The sequence below is a fragment of the Pan troglodytes genome, chromosome 10 (genome assembly GCF_028858775.2).
Source record: "Pan troglodytes isolate AG18354 chromosome 10, NHGRI_mPanTro3-v2.0_pri, whole genome shotgun sequence".
NCBI lineage: Eukaryota > Metazoa > Chordata > Mammalia > Primates > Hominidae > Pan > Pan troglodytes.
Genome location: NC_072408.2, coordinates 75,093,921 through 75,100,227, shown reverse-complemented (window position 1 = coordinate 75,100,227; position 6,307 = coordinate 75,093,921).

Sequence of the window (6,307 nt, the reverse complement as noted above, 5' to 3'; positions counted from 1 at the left end):
AGTGTCAACCCTAATGGAATGATAGTGGCTGCCTCTGTGTTGAGAAGGATGTGAGGCTGCATCCAGGCTCAGCTGGCAATGGTGCCAGTCATTTAGTGATGTCTGTTATGTGTATACGAGGCAGAAGTGGCATCACAAGCGCCATGTATTTGCTGTCTTGGTTTAGGACATTCTTCCTTGCTTCTTGCTGCTGCCTTTGGAGGTTGGGAACTCATTACTGCTCTGTAGCTTGCTTGGTATTGGTTTGTCAGGGCTGATTCATGGAAGCTAAACTCCTACCCTGTCAACCTGAAACCTGTAATTTTGTTTTTTCAAAACAACATTTTGATTTCTTACTGGTAAAAGTGAAATGTGTTTATTGTTAGAAATGTGACAAATAGTAGAGAAGCAGACAGAATAAAATAAGAACAGCCCATAATCTCATCATTCCTGGATAACTTTTAACATTTTGTTTATAGGTTTCATGCCTTCTGATGTAATTTATTTTATAAAAGGATCATTAGTTGCTTTATGGAGAACAGATTGTAGGCGGGCAGTGTGAATTCAGGGAGACTAACGGGGAGGCTCTCATAGAAGTCTAGGGGAGAGATGCTGGTGGCAGAGGAGTGGGCAGTGCTGATGAGGAGAGGGGCTGGATTTGGTGCATATTTTGAACATAGAGACAACAGGACTTGCTACTAATGTGTTGGATGTAAGGTATGAGAGAAGAAGGAAGGCATCAAGCATATGATGCCCTGGTTTCTAGTCCCATCTCTTGTGAAATGAAGATCCATTTACTGAGATGGGAAACAATGAGACAGAAGCAGGTGTGTGTGTGTGTGTGTGAGGGGGAGGAGACAGCAATGGAAATCAAAAGTTCCATTTTGGATATAAGAAGGCCAAGTAAGAATTTCACACCTGAGTGAGGATTTCTAGTCGGGAGCTTAGGGGAAGAGGACAGGCAGGGAGATTTTATCTGGCGGATTATCAGCATAGAGAGGATGTAGGGGAGATGGTCTCAGGAGTGACATGTAGATGGCCAGGAGGTCTGAGGACAGAGGTTGAGCCCTCCAATATGGATTGGTTGGGAAGAGGAGAAGGATGCAACATGGGAGAACAAAGGAGCAGCCAGTGGACTAGGAAGAAAACTAGGAAAGAATGCAGTGATTGGAAACCAAGGGCAGAGGGTAGTTCAAGAGAAAGGAAGTGCTCCTTCTCTCTATGTACACAGAAACACTCACATGCATAGATACCTATGCACACACATATTTTTATGTGAGACTATGTCCATTTTTATATAAATGTCGGGCTTTTCATTTATTATGGTGACTTTTTTATCCCCTTAAAAACCTTCCAAAAGATTATTTTGAACGGCTTTAAAGTAGTCTATACTTGTAGCTGTAACCTTAGAAGGAACAACCTTGTATATACATTTTACGTTTCTTTAAATTCTTGAAGTGGAATTACTGTGGATATGAAAATCTTTAAGGCTTTTGATATCTGTTGTCAAATTGCCTTTCAGAGAGGTTGTACCAAGGTTGTACGCTCCACCAGCAGTCAACTGAAACCAAGCATTTGGCAAGCATTATCAGCATTAAAATTATATATATATATGTGTGTGTGTGTGTATATATATATAAAATTTTTAAATATATGTATAAAGATAATTGCACACACACATAAACACATATGTATGGATATATATGTGTCTATATATGCCTGTGTATGTATATGTGTGTGTGCAATGCTATCTAGTTTTCTCCACTTGCATGACTTGGTTACTGGAGGTTGAACAAGTTTCAACATAAGGCTTCTTGTGTGCGGTCTGAGTGGTGAGCAAGTTGATCTGGCACCCACACCCCCTTAAGTATGAAAAAAATGAGTGTAAACATCCCCCAAGTCAGCCATTCAGGGCATGAGGGCTGCGGAGGAGGAGGAAAGCTGGTTCTGAGCTAGTTTCTCGGTGGGGGTGGAGTAGATCTTTGTCAGCAGTGAAGGAGCCTGTGTGGTTCCCACAGCTCGCAGTGCCTCCTCCCTTCCCGGCCCGACTTCCTGTGGGCCCAGCCTGGGAAAGGGCGTGGTCACCAAGAGGCAGAAGCAGCCCTCCTCAGCTGCACCAGCCCCGATGTGTTAGGTGGTGAAGTCCCTGTTGCCCTGTGAACCGCAGCCCACGTTGCCCAATTCAGCAACAAACACGAGCCATGGGGCCCAGGCCGACTGCCCCACATACAGTGTCCTTTCCTGCCTGGGTGGAGCCTTCTCGGTCTGAGAGGCCGGTCCTCTGCAGAGAGACCTTCGGAATGCTCCCTACGGCCTGGCTGGGCCTCTGTCCAGCTGAAGCGGAAAGACCCGGTGTGCTGTGAAACTGCAGCAGGGCAGCATCCGTCTGTTGGTCTGCGGCTTCGTAAAGGGCGATTGCACCACGTTGTTAGGCTGTGGATGTGGAAATCGACAATACGGAGGCGATAGAAATCTTAAAAGAATGTATGGGATATAAAGATAAGCCAAAAATGGGGATTGTGGCAATCTTGTGTGTAACATTTCTCATTTCATAACTGTGCCAGTCGCAATGTAACTCAAAGGAAAAAAGAAAGCACCACAGCCCTTTGCTTTCTGGGTAGCACAGACACCTGTGATATTTTCTATGGTCGCCAAGGTCGAATTCCTGAGAGAGTGCAATTAGCACAGGTTCAGAGGCCTCAAGTCCAAAGGAAAGGATTCTGTGAGAAGTCAAAACTGCAAGATGAAAAATTTTCAATAGAAATGGCGCTGATATTGAGTTTCTTCAGATGTTTTTCTTTTTGTATTTATAAAATATTTCCATTGTAAAGCATTCAATTAATGAAGAATGGTGTAAAGTAAAAGCTAGTCTTCTCTCAAGTCCCTCAAACCTCACTCCCACTTGCTAACAGTTTGGTACGTGTTTTCCAGTGCTTTTATTATGCAATTATGAACATTTATATGAGTATAGTACATAGCCCATGTATAGTCCGTTTATCAAGCTGCTAGCATACAGTTAGTGTTCAATAATATATACCCACACATACAATTTAAAAACTGAAAATGAGATTATACGATGCAAATTCTGCAACTTGTTTTAAGTTTTATTTAAATGCAATTTCTCTTTGTCTCTTTGGCAGGTAGTTTAGTTTCATCTTTGCTTTATAAAGACAAAAAATCAAAAACTTTTTCCAGCCAAGGACTACCAGGTAGATGAATTTATTCGACTATTATTTGTTGCATGCCAAAGATGCATCAGGCATTGCTCAAGGAGCTGGGAATGAGTGAAATAACAATCCTCACCCTCATGGAACTGACATTTTGGTAGAGGGAAGCAGGCAATAAACATGTTTAATAAGTGGATTGTCAGATGTTGATAGCAGAGCAGATAGCAGAGCATGTTGGGGATGGTTAGGGAAGGTCTCCCTGAAAAAGTGACATTTGAGCCAAGGTCTAGAGATGGAAAGGGTAATGCCACAGGGATATCTGAGGAAGGGCGTGTCAGGGAAAACAAACAGAATGTCCAAGAGCCCTGAGGAGGGAGATGACTTCCTCAGAAACAGTAAACAGGCAATGTGGCTGGGTAATGGTGAGAGAAGGGAGGACAGATGGGGTGGTTGGAAAGGACCGGTGGGGCCTTGCAGGCGATTTGGAGGTCCTGGGCTTTTACTCTGAGGGGGATAGCCTGTTCCTGGGGGCATGGAGCAGAGCAGCCTCATGATGTGATGCATGTTATCACATGAGCACCCCGGCTGCTGTGGAGAGTAGACTCTCTCAGGCAAGGGCAGAGGTAGGGATGCCAACTGGGAGGCCACGGTGGCGATGAAGCAGGGGAGTGACAGTGAACATTGGGATGGGGTGTTGGCAGTACAGGTGGGGACGCTGTTGGATTCTGGGTACACTTACAAGGTAGAGACAACAGGATTTGCTGATGGATCAGATGTGGGATATGAGACAAAGTGCAAAGCCGAAGATGACTATGAGGACCTAGTAACGCATGGAGTGTTCCTAATGAGAACTTTATTCATTAGTCAAGGCAAGAAACAAACAACACGAGAGTATGGATGACAACAGACATCAGAACATGGAGATCTGGAGGGCCATTATAGACCCCCTTTTCCTCTCTTTTTGCCTCCACAATATCATGTGCTATGCCACATGTGTGTCTCCTCCATATCAGCACCTCTCAGTCCTCACCCTGAGAAACCCCTAATGGGAGAGGAGTACAAACTATGAATCCCAGCCGTCTGGGCCAGAGCTCATGGGGCCCATTACAAGCATGGCATTACATTAATACCTTGTACTAACAAAATCCATGTTAATGCTGGATTCTACTCCAAAATATCTATATGTTCATTTTAATATATTCATTACCTATAATTAAGTAAAATTGTTGGTCTTGTATGATGGGCCACTGACATACACCAAGAATCCCTGAGAAGATATAAGGCTTGGAGATGTTTGGCCCATGCCTTTCCTATTGTATGTGCAGGAATACTGCCTCCCAAGAAGAGCCCACTTATTCATGGGTTGGCTGGTCCCTAAAGCACCTCTGCACTTCCAGGACCATGCTGTATACCTGTACTGAGATGAGCAGGTAACCAGATCAGGCACAACACAGAATGGTCGTCTCACCAGCTTGGGCTCTTCCATCTCTACACTGTAGTACAGGCACTTTCTTACAGATGGAAATACATTTTTCTTCCTTCCTTTTACCTTATAACATTCTACTCATCCTTGGGTTTTTAACCTGTTTAAAAGCTTTTCTCAAATTTCACATCCTGTTCATGATGCCTTATGTTACCATTCAAAGTGATAACTTGTTTCAATTAATCCTTAGAGCACTTATTTTCTATGGGGAGCGTGGTATATATTGGGAAGACAAAGCTTGAGTCAGAAGAGCAGGGCCTTGGAATCAGACTTACTTTAATTTAAATGCAAGCCCTGCCATGATCATCGGTGTGATTTTAGGCAACTTTCTTCACCTCCACGTCTATAAAATGGAGTTCAAAGTGGAACTGGAAGGATGATTAAGTGAAATGGACATGTGAAGCACCTAGCACAGTGCACAGCCATTTGATAAATATTATTGCCTCTTCCCCCTTAACCTCTTAATTTGGTACTTTTAGTATTCTACTTGTACGGTTCCATGTTTTGAATTTTTATGTGTTTAAATATTTTTAATGAATTTTTAATGAATTTTAATATGTGTTAAATAATTTTAAGCCACTGGTACAGAAGCTGCCTCTCTGAATATTCTTCACTGACTGGAGGGAACTCTTTGGAAAATATGTGCCATCTGAGTTTAAATAAGAATGGGTTAAGAAACAAAAAAAGAAGATTAAAAATATGTCAGAATACACATGCAAATTGGTGCAGTTATTGAAAGTTGCTAGTTGGGAGGCTATATATTTTAAAAATTGCCTCCTTAAGTTTACAAGCCACATATTACTGTGGCTGCTGCCACTTCTACTATTATTGCTGTTGCCACTACTAACATTATTACTATTTATTTGGCATCTGCCCCTATACAGTACTGTGTATACTTACTTACCATGTATATTTACAGTACCACGTAAGTATTTTATATGCATTATGTCATTTAATCTCGTAGCAACATTATCAGGTAGGTATTATTATCATTTGCATTTTATAGATGAGAGAACCGAGACAAATAATGATTTCATAACTTGCTTATGTTCACAGAGCTAATAAAATGGTGGAAGAGGGATTGTGGCCCAGTGTGATACTAGAGCACACACTTCTGAGTCATGCTTCATTTTTGACCAAAAATGGAACATTCTTATTGATCATCCTTTCTGTTTGCCAAATTTAGCTCCAAATGACTTTTTCAAAATTTTATATTTTTTATTGAGATGGGGTCCCACTATATTGCCCAGGCTGGTGTTGAACTTCTGGCTTCAAGCAATGCTTCCACTTCAGCCTCCCAAAGTGCTGGGATTACAGGTGGAAGCCACTGTGCCAGGCCAGTGACTTTTTTTTTTTTTTTTTTGTGGAGATAGGGTCTCGCTATGTTGCCAAGGCTGATCTTGAACTCCTGGCTTCAAGCAATCTCCTGCCTTTACTTCCCATAGTGTTGGGATTAAAGGGGTGAGCCACTACACCCAGCCAACTTTTGACTCTTTCAACAAATGAAATCCACTTTCAAAAAGAATGCTGTTGTGTTAGCACTGGGTTTTCAAAAGATATGTGTCAATTTTAAAAGAGGAGTTTCCAAAATGGTTTGCATTATTAAAATGGGTGAATACTTTGAAAGGGATAATAACTCATTTGTGTGTCTATACATGTGTGTTTGCTTAAAAAAAAA